This window comes from Periplaneta americana, chromosome 8 (assembly GCF_040183065.1).
Source record: "Periplaneta americana isolate PAMFEO1 chromosome 8, P.americana_PAMFEO1_priV1, whole genome shotgun sequence".
NCBI lineage: Eukaryota > Metazoa > Arthropoda > Insecta > Blattodea > Blattidae > Periplaneta > Periplaneta americana.
The window spans coordinates 85,199,729-85,226,603 of NC_091124.1; the positions used below are offsets into that span (position 1 = coordinate 85,199,729).

The 26,875-nt window shown below is 37.1% G+C and overlaps 1 long non-coding RNA gene across 1 annotated transcript; it reads right to left on the reverse strand.

Annotated features, from left to right (window-relative positions):
* Nucleotides 1–23,059: 23,059 nt before the first annotated feature.
* Nucleotides 23,060–26,192, reverse strand: LOC138704317 (uncharacterized). The gene is made up of 3 exons (XR_011333310.1): nucleotides 24,610–26,192; nucleotides 24,413–24,498; nucleotides 23,060–24,027 (listed from the first exon to the last, which is right to left on the reverse strand). It is a non-coding gene; the product is annotated as an uncharacterized lncRNA (long non-coding RNA).
* Between the last annotated feature and the right edge of the window lie 683 nt (nucleotides 26,193–26,875).

Below are 26,875 nucleotides of genomic sequence, written 5' to 3' on the forward strand. Positions count from 1 at the left end.
ATGATGAAATGTACCTGGTGTTATTTGGAGATCGTATTTTCTTCCTCCTTACCATTTCTTTCTGTGTGAGTTTTGTGTTCTAAATAATTCGTGATCTTACATAATATCGATCATTGGGTTACACAAATCGAACAAGATTCAGTGTATATGTGACGATAAAGAGTTACGACATAATCAAATGATGAATTATGACGTATACTGTTTAACACTGGTATAGAAAAACACCAGCTATATAGCGTTTATTGGTAATAAAAATATACATGGTTTGTTGACGTATTGTTCTGTGAAAAATTATAACATTGTTTAACATATCTATAAGTAACTTCATTAGTAAAACTCTAAAAGCTTAAAATATAAACGATACTTATAAAGTTACTGCAAGTTCAGAATAATAAAGAAAATATATGTGTTATAGTGTCGAATGAACTAAGAATACTTGCAAACACTTTCTTTTTCAACAAGACAACGTAAATTTCGTTGTTACACCGGTTGTGTACTCGAAAAACGTTAGTTTCATGTGAATGCGCCTGATGTTCTGTCTACTCTGCAATACGTCAGGCGTAATCGCTCGACAACCGAGTTATTCGGCCCGCTGTTCATCGTAGCCGGTTGAGCTCCGACCGGTCGAATCTAAACCGGTTGTGTGCGCAGTTTTGCAGGTCTCTAATTCCTATACCTATGCTTTCTCTTTCAAGGAGCACCAGCAGAGACATGTGACATTACAGAGACAGCCGTTGGTGGAAATGCCTGATAGACTGTTTACCTTCCGAAGCACGCATCTCACAATACATATCCTAGTTAGATTTCACGCAATAAATTACTATATTTCAATCGAAACCATCACTTTGACTTGTTCTTTACTAGTAGCCTATCATAAATAAAAATGAAGAGAGGCGGCTCTGTCCATAACACTATTTTCTTTTCTACACTAGCAATGTAAAGTCTTTATTGTTGCTCAAAATCATTCATAGAATGGCGCGTTTATAATAAAATTGTCATAGCAACTATTATATCATGAATTGGTATGTATTTATAACAATGCTACGCCGTAACCATAAATACTAATTAAAACAATGCATTTCCAAAGAAAATAAATACTTTGTTAATCATTAACGCAATCTTACTTCTGAATATTAACCATATAATAAATTTGCCGTGCTCTCTTTCATAGCTTTCACAAGATTTTTTATATGGACAGCAATTTAATGTAACAATTTACAAAATTGTTCTGTGTTTGCCAACATAATTTTGAACAATTACGCTAAGTGTGTAAATTACACAGTAGAACAATAAAAAAAACATTAAGCCTACAATAGGTTATGGGAATAATAAACAGCACGATACCACAGTCTAGTACAGCGTTGTCAGACACAGCCTAAACGGAGCGGAGCGCTCCACTATAACTCGTTGCGAGCTCCGGTGCTTCCACAGACATAAGCAAGTTCACGCTCCGACTGGACGTCTCTAGCACCACAACCGGTTTCGGAGCTTACAATTCTGACACTACTGGTCTAGTACATAAAGTCACGAAGCTTGAGTTGTGAGTGTGCTATGAACAATATACTGTGCCGATACTATTTCGCATTGTCTGTAATGAGACGATATTAGCGATCCTAGTGGTTAGCAACTAACTATGGATGCATATTTACTATGTATTCAGCTTCATGACTGTATATACTGGACTGTGACGATACCACCAAAGTAATGACGTACCAATCCAGATGGCCGACATCCTGATATCAAACCCCATTCATCACACTTTCTTTGGTTTGTTATTTAGCATCGATGAGATTGGTGATAGCGAGATGGTATTTGTCGAGATGAGGCCAAGGATTCGCTATAGATTACCTGACATTTGCCTTGGGAAATAACTCTGAGAAATTCCAACCAGGTAATCATCGTAAGTGTTAATAGAACTCGCGTTCGAGCGCCACTACGGTTCGGCAGGCAAGCACCGATGGCTACCACTGTCTTAGATCTCTTTCAGGGTTTTGGGAGATGTAACAAAAAATACTACAAAATTAGACAAACCGCTATGGCATTCTTCACTACACTCCTAGGTACTTATTATAGTATAGACCACGATAGCAATAAATCACATTTTTTACCCTTACCTATTACAGTATAGACCACGGTAACATAATACATTATACAGGGACATCATTTTATTTTTAATAACATTTCTAATATTAACCTGGCTATACCTTGGATTAACGGTTGAGAATCGGAAACACCGTTCGCTACCCCGTTCCACGACTGGAGTTCGATGATACTGGAGTAAAATACAAACAAATCACTTTACTAGGTATAGGAGGGAAGAAAAGTAGTTCATCCATTTACGTAAACTAGAAAATATCGCAATTTTGAGTTTGATAATTTTCATTAGGTTTTTGTTTAATCAAAATACAGTAGGTCTACTGTATTACCTAACAATAAGTGTTTTTACTGACGAACTGAGTTATCCATGCGAAGATATTCATTATGCAGTGTATATTATACTGTATACGGCACATTAGCTTACAATATAGAGAATGAAGTTAAGTTGAAAAATAATCATAATGTGGATATTTAAACATATTTTTTGAAATAGTGACCGTTCACTTTGATACAGGCTTCAGTTCTTTTGTGCATATTATCGCACTATAGACTATTGTATCTAATTCCAATTATAATTTTTGTCCTTCGTACTAGTAACTTATGTTGAAATAGTTCTGTACCTACTCTATAAAGGAGTACTTTACGTACTGTAAATTCAATCTTCACTTCTGCCAGACCTGCACAGATAAAATTACTCAGACATGCTATCTACTGTCCGTCCAAGTGGTTATGTCGCAGGATCGTAGGAAGGGGGGGGGAAATCACATGACAGTTAATTACTTAACGAGGTCCTTTTATTTAAGTTATTTCAAACAGTTGTATAATATTACGTAGACGTCCAATTCCTAACAGGAATTAATGTTTTCAGAAAAGAGCTAAGTCAGCCCAGCCACTAGCCTTTACAGAGGGGTGAGCAGAAGCAGGTGGGGGAAATCGGGATGCGACGTAGGCAAACGGACGACAGTATCTGTGCGAAAATATGATTCAATATTGAAAGCTCTTTCGTCACTGGAAAACGCGAACATATTTTTGGAACGTACTACACTTACTCACTACTGTTTACTATATGCGGCCTTGGTTCTATGTGGAGGACAGTTGGAACATCATTAGTAGAAGGGGTGGGAGTGAAGTACATACAAAAACTCAGGTACAATAAAAATTGAAGTAAAAATAAAATGATGCCCCTGTATAACAAACCATAAAAATTGATCCAATAATTAAGTCAAAGAACATTAAAACTCATGTCAATTTAATGAAAGCATAAAGAAAAATCTTTGGTGCACCATACGGTGATAATTGTACCTTGTTACAACGAATAACTGTAGTAATTATTATTTATTACTCGTAATGTCTAATAATATTTGATTTGGTTTGGAGGATGAGAAGAGTACATTACAATAACTCGGCACGCACAAAATTAAAATCGCATTGCTGCATAATGTTGTATCCTAAATAATGCAAATCGTATATGTGTCAATATTCAGTAGCAATACCTAATTAACCATTTCGTAGAAAATTTCGCCATTATAAATGATTTATAATCCTACTCTTTTTCTCGAAAGTATTGAATATCGGTAATGCTACTGACTGTCGTAAGGCAAGACAAACTAAGAACTGTACCGTACTAGTTTAATAATAATAATAATAATAATAATAATAATAATAATAATAATAATAATAATGTCTGAAAGTAGAAGACATCGATAGTTCACTTTCAGCAATTAAAACGAATTAGAGGGAACGAAATCTGAAGGAAAAACACGGAACTGAAAACAATCAACTTGCCAAAGTAAATGAACCAGATGAAGAATGTAGTTTGAAAGCGAAATTTTTAATTTAACAAATCCAGACTTTCGGGAAACAAAACTGTAAATTCTATTAAATCATACTGAAAATCTGCATACTGTTATTTAACATGTCATCAATAAATCTCAAATAAGACTGTAATATGCTTGGCATGTTTATAATCTGCGTACCATACTCGATCACTCATGCAAAACTAATCAAAGAATTTTTATGATACACAATGCTTAGTAATGGACCTATTCATCGTTTAATAGTACTGCGAGGCGAACCTAGCGGCAGAAATTGTAATGACGCTCCGAATCCCACTCTTGATCATGCTGTGCTCCAGGTTGTATAATCTCGTAAGCAACGGTATGAACATAGCTTGTTAATTTAAGATGGCTGTGATGAAACGCGTTTATGATGTTCTACAGTTATTGCATTTGTAAATATTAGGAAACTCGCTTCCCTCGTCTATTAAACATTAATTCATGCAATGAAGTATAACATGAGTAAACTAATTGCATAATACACTAAACTTAAATCTAGTGTAATATATAGCTAGTCGGCGATATATATTATGGAGTGGGAACTGGCCACCCTACCCATTATCTCCTGGCCTAGTTGCCTCATAATTGGTGCCTTCTTGGTATCACTTGTGAGGTTCAGACTTGTCTTCGGCAGTTGACTAAACAACAACAATCTTAAATCAAGACATATGTACGAAGAAACTTTTAACCCCTAACTTGGACGTAAGTATACAGTGAAATAAAACATAATGATTGATAAAGTTGAATGTGACCAAAGATATTATTCGAGTTATGAAATTATTTGAAATAACGTATTTAAACTGTCTCTCATGTAAAATTATAGTTATAAGTATGACTTACCCTTATGTGTCCCGATTCCTTTTTAAGATCTTTCCTTTATCTGCAACTTTACACAGAAATATGGTGAAATTTACTCTGCAGAAACTGTAATACAGTATATTCCGAAGAATTAAAGGAAAACTACTCACTACAAATTAATGTATAAACAAAAATTGCTCTTCTTTCCAGGTCATCAGCACAACCATTTAACACAATTGAAACACTTCTCTTCTTGAAATAACTAAATACACGAGCTATGTAGTAATTACATTATAAGAATAATTAACTTGTCATGAACCTCTAAGAAACCATTTCGTCATGAATTGTATGAAAGACTGAATTATAGTCTCGTGTCTACACACAGATGGCGTTGAACTCAGTCTAACCTACCTATGTATAGTACCGGTACGTACGAATTCACAGACTGTTTCAAAATTAATTAAATCAGAAATATTAACGAATGAAATTTTATACAAGTCTATCATTTGATTGTCAATCATCACAGTGACGTTAGAGTTGTGGCTATACAAAATATACGAATATTGCGAGGGGCAGAGATGTGGGTAATGTTAGCAGATACAGATGCACAAAAGAAACATCTCGACTTCCGACACACTGATAGAATTCGCTTAGCAGTAGCTGACTACACTGTGTCCGGCTTAAATGTGTAACATTTCATTATTTTATTACTTGAAAAGTACTGTCGATATTTACACTCGATTTAGTCTATGGGTGGGGTAACTCAAAATGTTTTCTGTGTTTGCATGGCGCGGGTGTACATCGCATGCGCGCATGCGCAAAACACGTCGTTCGAGTAAATAGCCAATTAGCTGTGGACTCCACAGCAAAAGACATACAGTACTGTGTCCTTTCTCTCGCGGAGTTGAAATCTGTTACGCAGGTACGTCGATTTCGGCGTGAATATCAACTGAGACCAACTGACGATGTTCCAACGTACGTAACAATCATGAAATGGGACAGATGCCTTCTTGAAACTGGGAGTTTGGTTTCAAAGTCGCGCTGTTCCAGTGGCTGATGTTGAATTAATCCGTATGTCTTTCCAGCGGAGCCCCCGTAAATCAATTCGACGAGCAAATAGGGAGCTAAATTTACCTCGTTCGACAATACACGATGTCGTCTATAAAAGATTGCGCCTACGGGCATACAAACTTCAGATTCGTCATCAAATCAAACCTGAGGACAAGCCGGGACGGAGGACATTCGTGGAGACAATTCTGGCAAAAATTGATGAAAATGAGGCATTCCTGGATATGGTTTGTTTCTCAGACGAGACTACATTCCACATTTCCGGGAAGGCTAACGAACACAATTGCCGCATATGGGGGACGAAACATCCCCACACAGTGGAAGAGTATGAACGAAACTTTCCGAAACTCAATGTGTGATGTGCATTGTTGAAGAACAGAATCACAGGCCCATTCTTTTTCGCGGAGCCTACTGCTAATGCAAGAACGTAGTTAATAATAATAGTTTTATTTTAATAATAATAATAATAATAATAATAATAGTTTTATTTTCCCTGGCCATCAGGCCTACTTAGACATGATGCAGTTGTACGCTGTGCCACAACTTCCTCCTAACGTGATCTTCCAACAAGATGGGGCGCCATGCCATTATGCGGATATTGTGAGAGATATATTGGATGAGTTTCCTTAACGCTGGATTGGAAGAGATTGTCCTTCGATTGCTTGGCTCCTAGAAGCCCAGACATCACTCGAATTTTTGTGGAGGTTTGTCAAGAATCAAGTTTACCAGACACCAGTTCGTGATCTATCTGCGCCATCGCATTGTTGCAGCTGTCGCAAATATTACGCCTGCAATTCTGCAAAACACATGAAGAGAGGTGGAATACAGATTGGACGTCTGCCGCACCACTAATGGTGCGCATATCGAGGTGTATTACGTATGTAAAAAACATTTTGAGTTACCCTACCTGTAGAAGCAAACCGAATGTAAATATCAACAATACATTTCAAGTAACAAAATAATGAAGTATTGTACGTTTAAGCCGAACACACTGTATTTATTGATCCTCCTTTCATATCCATACCTTTCATGCAACTAATGAATTGTGTATCCTTTTGAATTGAATTAATCTACTTGCTATGTATTGTACAATTTTGTGTAGCTCAATTGATAAATTCTAGGATGATAGGAAAAAAGCGAATAAATCAAAAATCAAAGTTTTCAGGAGAGAAAAATCTTTATTTCCATAAGAATGTTGTACTTACCTACTAATCACAAAGCACTGAATCATTTTAACAATGAATCTTAACACCTATTAGGCGTGTTTACAATTAAATATCACGAAAGAGACACATGACATCTTCTCTTGACTTAATATATAATATTGACTTATTTGCTTATAACCTGTATGTTAAATATATACTGTTTTCACCATGCAAATAACATGACTTATTTTCTTGTGGCCAATTAGTAAAATATGTTTATAATGATGGTACAACTAACTTTGAAACTACTAAAATCAACAAACTAATAAACTGGCACTCTTTGAACTATATTTTTTTAAAGAAATAGGACACATTACATTTCATAAACACATTTGAAAATTGCAAACCAAATACCTGTTAGGTGCCAAAACTACTGCTCATCGTGAAATAGCTGGCCTCCCCATTACTTTGTACAGATTGTGCCGTCATAGGAATACTGCAATATTTGAAGTACTAATAATGTTCATATAGCGTTGTTAGCAGAAGAGATCATACTAAGGGATATGCTACTGGAGCTAAATGACAGTTGTGAGCAGTATGGAGTAAAGATAAATTAATGCAAACAAGACGAAGATCATGGTCATAAGAAGAAAAGTAAAGAAGCTAAACTTGCGAATTCTACCACAAACGAGGCAGTAGAGCAAGTAGACAGCTTCAGATACTTGGGGTGTACTATAAGCAGTAACATGAGCTGCTGCCAAGAAGTCAAAAGAGAACAGCATGGTAAAGAAAGCTTTTAATATAAAAAGGAGCATCTTCTACGGATCTCTGGAGAAAGAACTAAGGAAGATACCAGTGAAGTGCTTTGTGTGGAGTGTAGGCCTAGCATTGTATGGAACAGAAACATGGACATTACGACGAAGTGAAGAGAGGCAACTAGAAGCATTTGAAATGTGGATATGGAGAAGGATGGAGCGTGTGAAGTGGACAGAAACGAAGCTGTGTTGAAAAGAGTTGGTGAAGAAAGAATGATGCTCAAACTGATCAGAAAGATGAAAAGAAATTGACTGAGTCACTGGTTGAGAAGATATTGCCTTCTGAAGGATGCACTGGAAGGAATGATGAACGGGAGAAGAGTTCGGTGTCGAAGAAATCAAATGATAGACGTCATATGAGAAGACAAAGAGGAAGGTAGAAAATAGAAAAGACTGGAGAATGCTGGATTTGCAGTGAAAGACCTGCATTTGGGCAGAACACTATGAATGAATGAATGAATGGTGAATAATGTTCATTTATCAATGTTGATTTTAGAATGTAGGCCTATTGGCCTTAATACGCAACATTTTTTTTCCGACGAAAATGGCGTTTAGCCGGTTTTTTTTCAATCTTTATTTCCCATTGGTGTCCAGTGTCCATTACTGAATAAATTCTCAATATCTGGTAGAACATCAGGAACCTTTACAGAACTCTTAAGTCACATATAGAATCCTTCATAACTGAGTGTAATAAGATTAAGAATGTTGGTTATATCATTTTTCTTTTTCTCTGGAATGGGTAAATCGTAGGTAGGCTTATACCCTAGGTAACACCTTTTGGCTCATGTCCCTCCTTGTTTTTATAAGCAAAATCAGGATCTTCATTATGGGAAAGCCAGCAGTTTTTCTAAGTATTGATTTTCACGAAATATGTTTCTGCTTTTATCTTGGTACTAAGATCACCTCACGTGTTACAAGTGTCGATCTGTGGTTCTTTGAATGATATAATAGGTCTATGAAAGTCATCAGAGAAAGTTGATCTACTCACTGGATCATGTGCAATCTCTTATGTATTTCTCACACAAATTAGATGAGTTAAGATGAGCTGGCATGTAGTATTTGTCACTTTCTCGTCTTGAATTGTGGGCTTGTATTTAGAAATGGAATTTATGTGATACCTTACTGCAGCTAGATTTTCTGCAGTATGTTTACTTGCAGGTGCATGCTTTCCACTGCTGTCATTAGTAGTAAGTTCTCACTGACGCAGTATTGGCTCGATTATGCAGAGAGATATTAAATATGAATGTATTTCTCATAGAGTTCTCACAAAACAGCCTTACAAACGAGTACTCGTTTACCATGAGCCTGGAAATAGAATACAGTGGAGCCTCAATTGTAGGCAGTTCGATTCTAGGATGGAGCACATCGACTCAGAGTTCTGCCACCTTACAGGGTCCTCAAGAACAATGTTCACTATTTCAGGTTCGCATTGTATATCGTAATTTTATCAACAGAGAATCGAGCCAATTTCGTAAATTAGATCGCAAGAATGTCACAAGTAGATATATTTTAAAATAAATGAATTTATTCTGGTTGAATTTAAACATCAGACAAAAATAAATGGACGATGGCTAAAACGAGGAAAAATTTAAAGTTTTGTGACATTTTTTCATGAAAGAACTCTGCACTCTAGAGAATTAAAAATACACATAAATAAAATAAAGGTAATTATTGCTTGTGCTACTGAATAAAATACTTCCCTTACATATCACAGTACAGTAGTGGCTAGAAAAACCGGACCGACCCCTGTAGCTGATTTCAGAACCTTGTTCACTCAGAGCACGATAGACTGGTAACTAAGACTTTCGTGGTTCGAATCCTGCCTGGAAAGGAAACTTTTTTTTGTTCCTTATTCAAATTTATTCCTAATACTTTTCGATTGCAGCGATATTTTACTACTTAATTAACTTATTACTCCCAGAACATGAATTTTACCAGCAATCGAAAAGTATTGGGAATATATTTGAATAAGGAACAAAAAAAAGTTTCCTTCCCAGGCAGGATTCGAACCACAAAAGTCTTAGTTACCAGTCTATCGTGCTGTGGAGTGAACAAGGCTCTGAAATCAGCTACAAGAGTCAGTCCGGTTTTTTTTTTTTTGCCACTACTGTACACACTGGTCCTTTTGAGAGAGCAAAGACAGAACATAATATCTTCATTGTTTTTAGTTGGTCTCTTTACAGTTTTTATATTTTCAAGAATTGAACTGGAAATAATATCAAAATCACTATTGCCAGTAATACTCCTCTTCCATTTCGCTAATGTACTTCTGGTATGAACAGTTCTATAGCTAAACTTGCCACACTTTAACGCTTTAACCTTTCTTTAGTCTCTCTATCACAACGAACTTAGTTTTCATCGAGTACGAATTTCTTTTTTCTTTTAAGCGTGGTTGCGCTCAATACGAAACACCCGACTACTACCAAGAGACAACTGTACACGAATACCTCACCTTCGTTCACTCACTCACCATCCCCTACTGCTTATAAGGAAAGGATAAATAAGACATTTTTCCTGCCTAAAATTGAGGCTGCAGTGTACGTGAGTGATTATTTTTATTTTTCAGGATCCTGTGTCCTTGTCCGTTTTACTTTTGAAGATAAAGTGTCAACTTACATGCGTTTTTAGGCTTTCTCGGTGCCTGTTACCAAAATTGGGCTTTTTGGTATTCTTCTATGTCCTGAAATTTGAAATGTCCAATGTTTCGGAATTACATACAGGTTCCATCATCAGGACAGAATACAGGCTGGGAACAACCTTCACCGAATCCCATGGGTGTTTTCTGTTTATTGTTAAAGTATAACATGGATGAACTTATTTCCTAGCCTGCGAGAGTCCTTCGACTTATTTTCTCATTGTCAAATGAGGCGTTTAGTTGCAAAATCAGATAAATCACAAATATAATTTTTCAGTATGAAGGAAAAACGTTTGCAAGGAATCAAGGATTTTCAACGACTACTATTTTTCATCATACAAATCCATGTGATGTATCTGGCTTTGGAGCATAACAGTGCTATAGCAGTTGTAGAATCATATTATGAAGATATGAATTATAACATTAACTTATTTCGAAAAAAAAGTGATGTATCTGATTTTGCAACTACACGCCTCAAATCGGAAAGATTTTGGCAATGGTCACAAGCGGGTAAGTTGATTTGTTTGCTTTTTACTTACCGAAAATAAACGGTTGTTCACGTATCCGGTTATACTCAAGTCTCATGTCGCCTTTTAAATTAGAAATGGCTTGTTCTGTTTTTACCAAAAGATAGATCACACTGCCTTCTAACCAATGCAATGGTATACTTATCTCATTTTGGCTATATTGTGACTTGTTCGTTTTTTCTCTACCATCCTAGAATTGTTTATACATGTAAATTGAATTAATCTGCTTGCTATGTTGTTGTATAGTTCGAAGGCAGGTTTGAACCTCACAAGTGACACCAATAAGGCGTCGCTCACGAGACACTAAGCCAGGATATAATGGGGTAGGGTGGCCAGTTCCTTTCTTTTACCATTGCATATATCACTGACATTTTTACGGCTCAATTGGTGAAATATAATGTTTGTAAATTGAATTAATCTACTTGCTATATATTGCATATAGTTGTGTAGCTCAACTGATGAAATGTAATGCTTGTAAATTGAATTAATCTCCTTGCTATGTAGTATATATTCGTTTTTATGCTCGTGTAATACATATTCTGTCCCGCGCCTTGGCGTCGCGCTCTAAGGCATCCTGCCTAGGACTCGCGTTACGGAATACGCGCTGGTTCGAGTGCTCATGGGGGAAGAAATTTTCTCATGAAATTTCGGCCAGTGTATGGGACCGGTGCCCACCCAGCATCGTGATGCACTTGGGGAGCTACGATAGGTAGCGAAATCCGGTTGCGAATACCAGCTATAACGGCTGGGGGGATCGTCGTGCTAACCACACGATACCTCCATTCTGGTTGGATGATCGTCCACCTCTGCTTCGGCTTGTGGGTGTGAGGCCAGCAGCCGGCTGGTCGGTCTAGGCCCTTCATGGGCTGTAGCGCCACGGATTATTTTAATACATATTCTGATGACTGCAATTTCCTACTCTCTCCATCTCACATTATTTTGAGTTTTTTTAGGGTTCTATCATTTCCCCACATTAGACATCTTGAGACGGTTCCTCATATAGGATAAGGAGGTTTTTGATTAGATTAGTATTTCGTGTTAATATTCTCATATGGATAGTAAGTATGGGGAGTGTAAGTAAGTTTCAGAATGTGAGACGGAAGCTAGGCGGACAGGAAACATGTGTCCAGGCGTGGAGTTGACTGATGAGGGAATGTATGGACTTTGCCTGCGGGTGGTCAGTAAAATGACGCCAAGCCAGGTTCCAAAAGAGATGATCTGGTATATGTCAGAGAATTGTCAGGACGCCGGAAGTAAGGAGATGTTCTAGTTAACGAACAATTTTTTAAGAACGCGTCTTAAGTGACGTAAGTGTAATCATGGCCAATCAGGATTCTTAATAGAGACACGTGATATATAGATAGGAGGGCGAAATCGTATGTTTGGTGGTTGAAAGTAGAGGATAGATTTGGCAGATAGACAGAAGGCATATACAACGCGTACGGAGAGGTCGAACTCCACATATTCTCGGCAAACCTAACTCGGAAGTATAACAATTTACGGACTTAGAATTTTTTTAGTGGGTGTAGTAAGAAGTCGTGTGTTGCATTATTATTATAAGTCTGAATTCTTTCCTCTCATCACGTTATCAACTGTCCGTTATATTACTGGTGTTTTATAGTACAAAATATATAATTACGTGAACTCAGAAATTAGTCTACCAACTTGCGGGAAGTGAGAGCGAGATATTATACACTTGGACGCGCATTTCTGCTAATCTGAAACGAACACTTAATAATAATAATAAACGTTTTCATAGTTCTTACCAACAACTTCTGGTGTGCGCCTACATCATTTCAACCTACGAGCACGTCTCCCAAACCCCATGTCCCGACCGTTTTTGCAGCTGACCTGGGACCTCATCCTCTACCGGAGTAATCTCGAGGAGGCTGGCGCCCAAATTAATCAGTGTACATAGTTAATTATTGACATCGACGTGCCTCCTTGAGATACTTTCCACATATTTCGGAGCTGGCAGCCGAGGGCGACGACGATCAACAACGACGACGACCGCTACAATCTACACGTACGTGATTTCGTCGACATTCCATAGTAATCCCCGAACGCCAGCTGACCACACATACTTACTTACTTACTTACTTACTTACTTACTTACTTACTTACTTACTTACTTACTTACTTACTTACTTACTTACTTACTTACTTACTTACTTACTTACTTACTTACTGGCTTTTACGGAACCCGGATATTCATTGCCGCCCTCACATAAGTCCGCCATTGGTCCCTATCCTGAGCAAGATTAATCCAGCCTCTATCATCATATCTCACCTCCCTCAAATCCATTTTAATATTATCTTCCCATCTACGTCTCGGCCTCCCCAAAGGTCTTTTTCCCTCCGGCCTCTCAACTAACACTCTATAGGCATTTCTGAATTCGCCCATACGTGCTAGTATGACCTGCCCATCTCAGACGTCTGGATTTAATGTTCCTAACTTATTTGAAGGTTTCGTAACAAGCTGTTTTTTACGGTGATGGATTGTTACCCCTTCGCCCAACCCCCAAGCTGGAGGACCAACCCTCATCGGCTGTCCGCGACTGCTTATTCGATATACTCACAGATACCCTCCATATCTGGAGGCCGTCTCCTCGATCCGCAACCTGAGGACGCGCTATGCCGTGGTGATAGGAACCCACAATACATGGGACCACACATACAGTGGCTCAAAATGAAATTCGTACAGTGGAGTATTAACTAGTATTGAACACGGTGAAGAATGACTATGTTGATTCATTGAATTGAAATCTGCATTTTCTAATGCCTTCAATATTGTAGATTTTATATTAAAAACATTACTTTCATAGAACAGTACATAAAAGTAAACTAAATAATGTATTTGTCTTCGCAGCAATTCAGGATCAAATTAAAACCCGTACAGTACACTTATAAAGGAAACAAAAGTACACACAATGTGAATCTCTCATTCGTATTCAAGTTTTGCTCCCATGTAGACGTGCTTCACTCCGAAAGGGAACTGTTTGTTTAAAACTACTATGGGCCGTCAAAAAGGGCAGAGTTCTATAGCTGAACGTGACGTAATCATACATCACTAGACAGTGGATGCGGGATGACTTATCGTTGAATGTAGGTGCACATTTACTATATGTTACATTTTTTTTTCATTCAGACCATTGGCTGAACAGGTTTTAAACGTAAACAGACGACGTCAACATGCTACTGTATCTCCGTACAGTCAGAAGGAAAAGAAAAATAACGTACTGTAGTAGTGTAGCACATACCTTGCAAGCTCAGTCCTCGTCATCATTGATGCAATTACCAGTGTTGCAGTAAACGACGATGTATTCTCATATGTTATCGAAGCTTAATCGTCTTCTCCTATCGCTTAAACAGTTTTTGTATCGAGAGAATTTCTGAAGAAAAACTCTAAAATGGGGATCACTCAATTTCTTTAGAGAAATATTTGCACTGAGCATCATGTTGCACGTGTCGTTTAGACCCGCACAACTAAATGATGATGATGGTTCCTCAGATTTCATTTCAACGCATTTCCTGTGCGATGTACTGTTGCAATGTTTCTCTATAGCCTGAGTTGTTCTGGTTTTTATTTCAATTTTACATACATTACACAAGATATTGTCTTCGTTAATACATAAAATGTTACTCTCATATTTCTTAATTGCATTTCGTATCTCTAAGCGAATTTAACGTTTTGACTTCGACATTATGAATGGATCAGCACTACACTATTCAACTCGTACTAAATACTTGAGCAGGATAACACAACTGCACACATTGCGTTGCAATGTGGACCGGGGTTCCTTCGTTATGTACGCTGCTGTACTCGCCAGGTACACAAAAGACGAACGACGAGGCACGTGCCATATACTCCGATAAGAAACAACTTCACTTTTCCTTAAGTCATCCCGCATCCATTGTCTATACATCACCATCAACAGAGCTAGTCTTTAAGAGAAATCCTCAGATTAGTGAAAAGATCGCATTCCATTGTGCGGGATATTGTAAAACGTTTTAAAGAACGAAAAACAGTAGTAAACAAGCAAAGAGAGAGCTCCAGAAAAATCTTTAGTAATAGGGATGAACGTTGATTACTCAAAAAAAGCGAGGGCTAATCCAAAGTTATCTGCACCTAAGTTGGCTTTAGAGACTGAAAAGTGTTTAGGGAAGAAATGTTTTGAGAAAACACAACCACCACGGCCGAGTAGCGAGGAAGGAACCGTTCATTAGGAGGAGAAGAGTACAATTTGCAAAGGAGCACATAAACAAGGATTTGAATTTTGGAAAACGGTTCTATTCACTGATTAGAGTAACATAAACCTCTTTGGTTCGGATGGGAGGGTTTATGTGTGGGGTAAACCGGATACGGAGCTCCAAGAAAAAAATCTAAGGCCCTCTATGAAACACGGGGGAGGATCAGTTATATGAGATTGTATGGCTGCTAGTGGTGTCGATAATTTGGAGTCCATTGAGGACACCATGGACCAGAATGTATATTTGAACATTTTAAAAAAGAATGAGAAGTTCAGGACACAGAAACTAGAGATAAATAACAGACTCAGATTTTATTAGGACAATGATCTGAAATATAAGGCTCTGAAAGTACGCACTTGGCTCCTTTACAACTGCCCCAAAGTGTTAGAAACCCCACCCCAGTCACGAGACATAAATGTAATAGAACATTTAGGGCCGTATTCATAGACATTCTTAGCGCGGGCTTCCGGTGGATGATCAGGGTTTTTCGTATTCATAAACCAGTGTTAGTGATATGATATGATTTGAATTCTGTACAAGTAACCAGTGGATAGCAGGGGCTAGTTTAGCACGCTCGTAGCGCGTGCTGCGAAATGTCTATGAATAGCACCCTTATGGTCTGAATTAAAAAACAGCAGCACTCCATAAAAAAAAGTTGAAGAAAGCCATATTAAAAGAATGATCGAAGTTTCTTGCATCTTATTGTTAAGATTTGGTAAAATCTGTTCTAAGAAGATTGCAAGAAGTTATAAATGAGCCGTTCAGAGTAAAAGTGGTGTAAGTCAAAGTTGGGTAAAGAGGTTTAAAGTAAACATTCTGTAAAATGCAGCGCAAAGTAGCAATTAATACGTCCTTCTTGCTATCCACTGACTACTAATAGTTTAAATAAACTGAATAATAATTGCTACTTTGCGCTGTATTTTACAGAATGTTTACTTTAACCCTCATTACCCATTTTTGACTTACACCACTTTTGCTCTGAACGGCTCAAATAATGAAGGATTTCCAACAAAATATTAATAAATTAAAGTTGTAGCCTATTTTCACTTTCTACTGAGGTAAAACATTATTTTATTTTTTTTATAATCAGACTGCGTCCTCAGTTATATAAATTGCGATATGTGGGCTATCGGTTTCCTTAAAGCAAAGTAAAGAGAAGAATTGAATGCTATCAGCTGAATTTGACAGAAAACATTTAATTTATGTCCACTCATTTATTTTTTCCAGTATTGCTGCAAGATGTAAATCTTAAATACGTATTGTATAATTGTCATATTGAGTAGCATTATAAAGTGTAAATTTAGTTTAGTTTAATGGCTGTACTTCTTAATTAGTGTATTACATTGCATATCGTTTGGTAGCTCAATGTACGAGTTTCGCTTTGAGCCACTGTACAAAGAGGGCTGACCTAGGCACGAGTGAGATTGCCTGCTCGAAACTTGGTTCAGCTAATCTTAGTGCAGTCAGCCCGTGTGGGTTGCAAATGCTCCGAGCTTGATGATCGGCGCAATAGATCTTGAAAGTTCGCAGTGCTAAGTCGTAGTAACCTCTCCCGGAATTAAATTCAATTCAATTCAATCTGTCGCACTTATTATATATGTCACATTCAGCTGATTGCATTCAATTCTTCTCTTTACTTTGTTTTAAGGAAACCGATACGTATCGCAATTTATATAACTGAGTTTTCCCAGACGAATTGGCTGATAAAAATAAAATATGTAAATAAAGGTATTCATTTTCACTTCTAAGTCACCGGCGTAGTGTTCGGAACGCACCTGTTTGACGCGAAAACCCATGTTATGAAACTTTCTTAATAGGAGTGACGAGTTCGCCGATCAACTGTCCGATATCCAGGGATGTAACAAATAAGAGAAAACTGAATGAAAATGCAATTTGGTCCGTAGTGCGATCACAAAGTCAACCCATCAACTTCTGCAAAAGGCAAAGGAATAAGTCACAGACATTATTTGAAAATTGAAATATTTAGGACATACAATTATGATTTTATCATTATTTATTTATAAATTAACAGTACTTCACGTTAAATAGTATAGATTTTTTTCTAAGGGAAAACAATATGTACTGTAGTTGAATAAAAATATATTGCGTCACGAAGCATTGGAAGAGAGAAACCTAATTACTGGTACGTAAATATTGTACATGTACAAACTGAAAAACAAAAAAGTAATTATTTTCTAAGCTTCAATTTCATTGCTCATGTATTGCAATTGAGAACCGTTTTTGCAAAACTTGCTAATTGAAAAAACTAAATTTTACAGGAGAGACAAAACACTACAGTAAGCAAGTTTTGCTGTAACTCTCACTTATAGCAGAACGCAAGTTTTGAAAAAACGATCACACTTTGACACACTACAATGAAGAGAAATAACTCAATTTCACTAAGACGCCTTGAACATCATGTAGAGGTTTGTCTTATGTTAACGAATCCATCAAAATCTCAATTTTGCAAATTCTGCAGTTAGCAAGTTTTGCAAAAACGGTCCTCAATTGTAATGCAGTATGTATAATGTTAAAACACATTTTCTTACATGATAATGGTTCATTTTTCTCATTTCAAGGATCTGCTGCAGACGTTTGACGTTTATTTTTAGAGATAACATTCTGTCCAAGGTGTAAGAGGTATAAGTGCTATTATTTTAACTGATGATTATTCATGTCATAAGGAAGGAAAAATGTCCTTACAATTTTTTCTAATTGCAATATTTAATTAATTATTAAAGTTTACAATATTAGACATTTTGCACGTTGCTGGATGGGGAGGAAGGGATTTAGAAGTACATAGAACAGCTCAAGCGGGTACAGACATATCGGTACAAAACAGATGCTCTGTTCTAATGCAGGAGCGGATCATGGCAATACTGTTGATTACATCAAACGAGCAGCAAATACAAACTTTCAATCTCATTACTGGAACATTATGGTAAATTTACATTTTATGTAACAATATTGCTCCATTTTTAATGTACGTCTAAAAAATAAACAATAATGGTTTTCTGCACAAAATCACACGAATTTTTTTCTAATGCAAAATTTTAATTTCTCGTGCTTCCGTAAAGCAGTATCATTTTTAAACAAATTTCTGGGTGTGTAATTTTCGAAACGGTGTAATAGACTCCTAGTTTCTAATAGTCGTTGAGAAACTGCTACAAAAGTTTGCCGATTAAGTAACCTTATTTGAGAAAAACGTTGACGGTACATCTTCTTGCCTCACTTGAATTACGACTTTCTCCATAAATTAATAACATATGATATTCCTAAACTGTGAATGACAATGTAAATTGTTTATCGAATACCCTAAACTGAACTGCCATCCGCTCGGCAGTAGAGCTATGGACAGGGAACTTGAACTCGGCTGATTCGTACGTCTGTGCAGATTACTGCCTGCTGAACGTTGCCACATCTCTCACGCCAGAATATTAACAAATTTAAGCATGCATTTTTATTTAATTTCACGAAAACTTAATAGAAAACAAAAATACTGATAAACTATTAACTCTTTGCTAGATATACCTACTGATGTGGTTTTTTTTTTCGTAATTTTACTAACGATATAACCAGTATAACGCAAATAAAATAAGAAAAAAAAATTTTCTGGGAAAACTGTCAAGTTTTGACCCTATGTTGTAGCTATGGACATTTTTTATGCTGTAAACCGTCCCCGACGACTGTGAAAAGGAAGGCACTTACACTCTGTATATATTTTTTTTCTTCTGGTGAAACCCATATTTCTTTATCCGCCAGAACGTCCCTTATGCGAGTTAAAAATTTCCATAGCACAGTGCAAAATGATGTTTACGCAGTGTTATTGCACAAAGAAGTTTTCTTTCAATATATTTTTTCTATAAATGCCTTAAAATGATGGATTTCGACTTTTTCAAACAAAATATTATCCAAGAACATGATGTTACATGAGTCGTAATAGAAAAGTGATAGAGTAGCAGCAACCAAATTTGAAGAGCAGGAAGTTCTGTCTTGAGTCTTCTTGAGAAATACCGGTACTTACCAACTTTTATTGTGTATTTTGGGTGTTTCTGTATGAAACATCGTTTAACTGCTCTCATTTTTAGAATGACATAGCTAACTGATCTTTATCTCATTTAAACTGAAGTATTCACTCCAAACTCTTCTGTCAGCAAGTTAAACTCTAATTATTTAGGATTTCTTTTTTTTTTTTAAGAATAGTCACTCTTATTCCGCAATATGCAATCCTCGAAATGCACTGAGAACGCAAATCGGTTATCAAGAGCACTCACCGCAGAAATCTACAAAGCAATGTGCACGTGAGACTGGGATTAGCAGAACCAGCGTACGTCGTATTATTAAAACAGCAAAGTTGAAAGTTTTCATCCCAAGACTTTTGCATTCATTTAATGAAGATGACCCTGATCGGAGAATGCAGTACTGTGAGTGGTTTCGGAACATGGTGTAAGAGGATGAGGTCTTCGTAGGGAAAGTTGTTTGGTCCGATGAGGCACAATTTAAGTGGAACGGAACTGTTAACCGGCATAACTGTGTCTACTGGTGTGCAAACAATTCACATGTTTTTGTGGAAAATGCAGTTAATTTACCTGGAATTAATGTTTGGTGTGGGTTGTCATCTAGGGGTCTAATTGGACCATTCTTTTTGATGGAACAGTAACTGGCCAATTGTACCTGAACGTGTTAAGCACATCCGTCTTACCCGCCATTCGTACACTCTACGAAAATGAGGAATTTTACTTCCAACAGGATGGTGCACCATCACATTGCCACCGAGATGTACGTGCGTACGTTGATGACAATCTTCCAGGGCGCTGGATAGGACGAAGAGGTCCGATTGAGTTTCCAACGCGTTCTCCGGATCTAATTCCGTTGGACTTTTACCTATGGGGGACTCTTAAGAATGTTGTATACCGTAGAAAACCAGCTACATACTCGCTGAGGACACTTTCACAAACGTCGCTCGAACAGTAGTTCAACGTACCCATGGTGGGCATTTTGAGCAACTTTTGGAACTGTAAAAGTCTAAGATGTTTAATGCTCATCGTTTTCTGTTTGTGTGAATTCAGTTTTGTTATATTAACATAGTTTTTTCTTTGCTTGAAGTGGTGTATACATTTTTGGCACCCTCTGTATATTAATATGAAGCCCTGCAGCATGTTGTGTGCCCTACTTTCTACACAGCTAATCTGTTTCCAGAGGGACATTGATCAAAAGTTGTGCTCTATTAACAACACACGAATCCCTCTATTTGTCTCAATATAAGAATTTATCTTAGTTCAGATTGAATGGTTCGTAATACATGAACCACTTTATTACCTCAATATGTTTCTTATTAGATTATGTTCAGCTGAAATGGCTACTAACATAGGATAACGCCCTTAATTTTCAGAACATACGTATTTAACTTCATCTGAAGCAGTTGGTAACATACTAAGTGCCTTATCTGTGAAAGTTGTTACAGAATTATTCGCTTTCCTACTCGAAACAGTAAGCGTGAAGGATTATAGGCCTATACATAGTCAACCTCCTTTAAGAACTGAGTCCTTTATTTCTTGAAATACTGGATGAGACATGAGGCAGTATAGAAAGCATTGCACAGGCTTGCACAAACAGCGCTCAACGAGAGCGCGCTCCTTCGGAGCGAGAGAGCGGTGTTTACCGCTCGCCGAAACGGAGAGGAAGATACGTCAGAATGACATAGAGGAGAGGGAAACGACCACTCAGTTATCTAGTGGAGTGCAGTGTGTAGGCCTATTCTCATTAACTGTTTCACGTTGCTTACCTACTGCTACAGTACAGTATGGAGGAATCTAAAAGACTGAACATAACATTTAACATTTAACGATTTACAGCTCGAACTTATTGATCTTCAATGTGACCTAAGGGCTAAAGATCGTTTGAATAATACTACTAGCCTGGTTGAGTTTTACAAGACTAAACATTAACAATAATGTCCACGACTACACAGGCTGGCTGTGAAAATGATTCCTATGTTTGGCTCAACATTTATATTTGTGAGCAACTGTTTTCTATAATCAACTTTAACAAAGGCAGGCATCGAACATCTGTAACTGATGTTTCATTACGATCAGTAGGCTACTGTTCCTTTCAGCTGCCAGCAGCATAAAACCTCGTTTTGATGTACTGATAAATAAAAATATAACAAAATGATATTGTATATTTAAGTAGCTATAGAATTTCTATTACTTCTGTAAAATAAATATTTATTTATTTATTAATAGTAGTCCAAGATAGTTTTGCAAACACTGAACGCGAATTCATTTCATAAACGCTCGTAATAGTACTTCCTTTTGTGTATATTTGGTACGAGATACACCCCTTCTTCAGTCCACCCTTATACATAGCGCAGCTAATATCTGCATTCCGCTCATGAGCTGTGAGCCGGCTCGGAGAGCGCAAACCTTGTGCAGGCCTGTCATAGCATAAGAAAACAGCTGAAGACGATATACAGAATGAACCGTAAGTAATGTAATTAATTTCAGGGGACATTCTTTGAGATATATCAAACAAAATGGTTTATACAGTTTTGCTCGTCTTTCCTTCCTTTCCGAGATAAAAATTGTTTTGTATGAAATATTTTATAACGTGTTTTGGGAAAGCCATTGATTGAATTTCCAATATTCTCGGCAAATTTAAGAGAGCAGTGTATTATGATAATAAATTAATGAAATCCTTCTCTCAGTTTTGTCCTTTATATTTGCAGAAATTTGATCCGAACAAATGTAACATTGAAAAATTCCTTTGCAGAACGAAATGTTACATTTGTTCCGATTAAAATTACTACACATTTAAAGGACAAAACATTTAACTGTATAAATTATTTTTCATATATTCCAGTTAAATTATTAACCGAAAAAAAATAATTAGTGTAAAAATTATAAATTGAAAATTCTTTCAATCATTTATTATCATAATACACTAATCTCTTAAACTGACTAAGCATACTGGGGATTAAATCAATGGCTTTCCTAAAACACGCTATGAAATGTTTCGTATGAAAAAACTTCTAACTCGAAAAGGAAGCAAAAACGAGCAAAACTGTATAAACGTTTTGTTTGATATGCCTCAAAGAATAACCATCTCAAATTAATGACATTACTTGCGGTTCACTCTGTATAAAACTCGGTACAGAGGCTACATACAGTCCCTGTCAAAGGAAAGAACTTCGTTCTGTCGGGCATAGAACCCGTATCTTCTGGATCTATGATTAGAAATGCAACTGCTTGAATCATAGGCCCTAAATCCGTCGAAATTGATTCATATTTCTCGTTTGTTATTAGAAAAGACTGGGTTAGTACTGTCATCCTCTGAGGAGTTTAGTGCTGAGAGGAATGCGGTTCCGACTAGTCTAGCGCGGTACTGGAGTGGGAGGGAAAGTGACAGCTGCAGTCTGCAAGGAAGTGCAATCATACTGAAAACATTTGACTCGTATATAGAGTACCTAACACGTGCACACAGTCACACACAACTACAAACTGAAGACTGCATATTTTTGGACGATTAATACTTCCCACTCCGCTCGGCTCGGCTTGACTGTAGCAACAAAAGAATCTACCTGCAACCCCCCCGCACCGATGGCAAAAATACCTCAGGTCCCAGCACTGAACTCGTCGGAGGAAGAAAGTAGTTTAGATAAATGTTACTTTATTACTATATCGGTTCTTACGTTTAAGGACTCCGACTTACAAAACTGAAATACAATAATTGGTATTATCTGCATACTAAACTTGAATAAAATTGGATTATACCTTATATGCAGCACCTATGAACACTTACAAAGGATTCACTGTCTAGGAAAAAATCTCTGTATCGTTTCCACTTTTATTTTACAGAATTGTATTTCGTAAACAAGTATACAGGCCTACATATTTTTTCATAGAATAAAGTAATTTGCTTCATTGCCAGCAGTTAGGTGTACAGATTATCATAAAAAAGAATTTTGATATGAACAAACTTCAGTATGATTTGTAACAATTCTCTGTAGACTTAACAAGGCACACTACTAGAGACAGGATATAGGCAGCAATAGCATAAATGGATCATTTTTACTGTCTCGTCTTTGTATTCTACATAAAGGAGAGAGAGACATGTGTCGGTTCTGCAGCTTATCTGAGTGGTAATGTCATTTATACTTCAGAATTTTGCGGAATTATATTCACTTCCTTTCCTTCCCTCTTAACCAAATTTTTCCTCCACCTCTTCCTTTCATACTGAAATTTAGCCTATTTCAAATTATTTCTCAACGTTTTCCCGCCTCTTCCGCTCCTCTGCTTCCTCTCTCTTCCGCTCCCTCCCTGTTCCGTCCCTCTGCCACCACTCCTCTTGCTTCCTCCCTCTTCCGCAGCTTCTCCCTTTTCCGCCCCTCTGCTTCCTCCCTCTTCCGCCGCTCCTTGCTTCCTCCCTCTTCCGCAAATCATCTGCCCCTCTGTCGCCGTTCCAATGCTTCCTCTCTCTTGTGCTTCTCCGCTTCCTCTCTTTCGATTCCCTGCTTCTTCTCTCTTCCCCTCAACATCCTCCTCTCTCCACCGTTAATTTCTCCTACAAAATAGCCATTATTTTCGTGCGAACTATTCCAAGACACAATCGAATTCCGTTATAAACAGGTACAAGCAACCTAAAGAACAAGAATATAATTATCGTAATAAATAGTTCAGCGGCTATTAAGCTAACCCTGCAGTTAACTTACATGTTGAGAAGTGTTATTGTGTTATTATATTGATAATCCTTCCACGCATCTGTTCGCCAGTATACAATTTGCCTGAATGATTTAAAATAATAAATTGATGGGAACGAAAGATGCAGTTGGAGTGCAGCGAAAAATCGACGAGATACCTAGAAAAAATAAAGAAGTGTATGTAGTATTTGTGGACCTAGAAAAAGCTTTTGACAGAATGGATTGGAATAAACTTATGGGGATCCTAAAGAAAAGCAGTGTGGATTGGAAAGAGAGGAGGTTATTACGTAATCTTTATATGGAATATGGATACCCGTGTCAATAAACGATTATTAATTAAGGAATGTGGACAGAAAAGATAAAGATAAGTATCTAGTGTAAAGATGGAACAAAATTAAAGCCCTTAAAGAAGGCATTAAATTCCGAAACAGATATCAACATCGGTCGAATATACCTTAGTAAATTATTACCACTTGATTCATTATTACAAGGATTATGGAAAGCGTATAAGCCATACGTTCTGTAATCTAAAAAGGTACTTACCCCTGCCGATGATAATAATAATGTAATCCTTCATAAATCCGCTTTTGGTGGTGACGTCATGGTTGTTTCGAATAAGTCCCTTCGACCTGAGAAAACCTACTAAAATATAAATGAACGAGTAAAATTGATGTCGAAAATACATAGCTGGACTATAATATTACATTATTAACGAACATTAAGCTCTAATGGTCTCTTACATGGTATCACTGAATTCTGTTTCATTCAATATCTGTGCAAGTGCTGAAAGTGGCAGCTCCACACTGGTCAACACCTCGCTGAGCTGGAAAAAAATAATACATTTAAATCACTAAGATGTTCAAGGGAGATTAATTCTAATAAAGACAATTTAGGTATAATTTTCACTATTCTACAGTATGTACAAGAATACTGGACGGAGTGAGGGAGGATGAGGATCATGCCTGTCTATAGGAAGGATGAGGCCAGGCAGAATCAAAGACGTTATATATAGTCGCGACGCTGTTATTCCCGGCGTGACTCCTCCTCCTTGCTTGCGTCTTAGGAAGTCAAGGCTCTATAAAGTCTAGGTAGGTAGTATCGTTCGCCATTTTTGTTCTTTCGTTGCCGATCTACCAGACGAGGGATCTATTTGCCACACCGTTAAACATTATCATGTCGTAGCTCCTATGATAATAAATCAAACGCACTGTAATTCAGCAAATAATTGAATGGCAAATAACGTCCTCGTGTGCTTTCTGCGAACGCCAACGAAAGAGCCAAAATGGCGGGCGGTTATATTAAGTATTTATCCAGCCTTAGGAAATGCATAATTTCTTCATCAGCGAATCACAAGACGCGCGCGTTTAAATGCAACCGACCTGCAACATGACTGGCTGCCGGAAATTAGAGCGACGGGACTATAGTACAGCAGAATTGTCAACCCAACAGGCTAGGCCTTCTCGTCCGTGTTTTCAGTTACGTCGTTAGGAAATAGTAGTTCTAACAGAGACAGGAATAATATGAATCTGCAGTCAATCTTAAAGTTTATATTTCAGTTAAGTAATATTATGCATGAAAATTGTATCGTTCCGGGCTGTAATAGTAATTTTTGGCCGATCGTGTTTTTTAACAACCTTACCGATGTTGCTGGTAGGCCTTGTAAGTTAAACTTATAACACAAGTGCGGTAAGTAAATAAATCAAATCAAATTTTATTTCTTTACTTAAAAGTAACGAATTATCAGTGTCACGCACCACTATGTGCTATCATAAAATGATTAAATGGCCGGCATTTTTAGTTTTGTTAAGCAATTACAGGGAAAAAAAAGAAGCGAACAGGTTGTTGTGAGAAACAACAAACGTAAAATTGATACAGTACATTAACAAAATGAGATTATGTTGATATTTTGTTGTAATTTTATTTGGTTTGTACTTCTACGTGTATTGACAATCTTTCACTTAGCGAATTTTCATGAAGAATACAATTATACTCTAAAGACTAGACGAAAGGAGCACCTTACTTTAATGCTATAAGATTGTTTTTTTATAGCTGGTTATTTTACGATACTTTATCAACTGCTCTGGTTATCTAGCGTCTGAATGAGATGAAGATGATAATGTTAGCGAGATGAATCCAGAGTCCAGCGCCCAAAGTACCCAGCATTTGTTCTTAATGGGGTGAGGGTAAATCCCGGAAAAAATCTCAACCAGCGTTTGAAACCAGACCCGCTCGTTTCATGATCAGGCAAGCTAACCGTTACTTCACTGCGATGGACTCGAATATTGTTACCATAACGTATTGAAGTAAAGTTCTCGGCACGTTACGACCCTCTCCTCACATCATCGGTTTCTCCAGCATGACACAATTACATTCTTCACTTTGTTCCGAAACAAGAGAGCCCTTTATTGTTCCGAAGTCTCAACTGACAATGGGAGAAGAGTAAGGGTAGCCAGGTGCATTCTACCAATGTTACAGCTTCCCTGTGAGTTCCCAAAAGTCAAGCAACGGGGAGGGGGGGTGGATTTCCATTGTATTCTTACTGTGTATACTTTTAAATCTGGGGCTTGAAAAGAAAACTTGTTGGTAAGTTAGTGGTGCACTTATTCCAAACGTTATCCAAGTAGTAAATCAGCTTGACATAACCTGTTTTTCACTATATTTATTATTATTATTATTATTATTATTATTATTATTATTATTATTATTATCATCATCATCATCATCATCAATTTGTTTAAAATAGGTTAAAAATAAGTATTGTGTGACTTGGTTGTTGCTGTCATGTGTTTCTTGTATCGTGTTTGAAAATATATCTAAATTTGTCCGATGTATTAAGTCTATGAATCATACAATACCCCACATCTGCAGAACACATCACCAACAGCAACCACAACTACAGTAATATAGAAACAGACATGGAAATCCTACATATTCAACCGAAAAAGAAAACTAGAAACTAAATAGGCCCACACTAGAACATTACGAAATACTCTTACAAAAACACAT